Here is a 443-nt window from a genome sequence, read left to right on the forward strand (position 1 = left end):
GAAAGCTTCTGGTTTATTACATTTGAAGAACTCCATGACATTTTAAAATGCTTCTGTAAACCACATTCTTTTTCTGCCAGGTTATTGCAGTCAGTAGAGGAAGAAATAACACTTTTCTGCCAGCTCCCCCCATTTTTCATGTCTGGCAGGCATCTTACCCAGAGATGAAGAAGACACTTCAAAATATATTGATGTACATAGATTAAGAGGAAAGTTTCATATTTCAGGTTGTGTAGGGTATGCTGAATCCCTGTTCCAACAGACCAGAAGGCAAATAAATACATTGTTGTGGTACCCCAGGGTTAGTGTCAAATACCTGCTGAGCTTTTGACAAAAATCCCCCCAAGAATATTCTGGAAAACCTTTGAACTAATTGAATGACATGCACATTTTTGGGGTGCAGTGGCAGAATGCATGAGCTTTAGCTGTCACTTTTCTTTCAG

General features: G+C 39.3%; 1 protein-coding gene across 1 annotated transcript in view; it reads left to right on the forward strand.

Moving 5' to 3' along the window:
• CHFR (checkpoint with forkhead and ring finger domains, E3 ubiquitin protein ligase) overlaps positions 1-443 on the forward strand; it is a 21,770-nt gene that overhangs the window by 2,775 nt on the left and 18,552 nt on the right. The window lies entirely within an intron of this gene.

The sequence above is a fragment of the Acanthisitta chloris genome, unplaced genomic scaffold (genome assembly GCF_000695815.1).
Source record: "Acanthisitta chloris isolate BGI_N310 unplaced genomic scaffold, ASM69581v1 scaffold33678, whole genome shotgun sequence".
NCBI lineage: Eukaryota > Metazoa > Chordata > Aves > Passeriformes > Acanthisittidae > Acanthisitta > Acanthisitta chloris.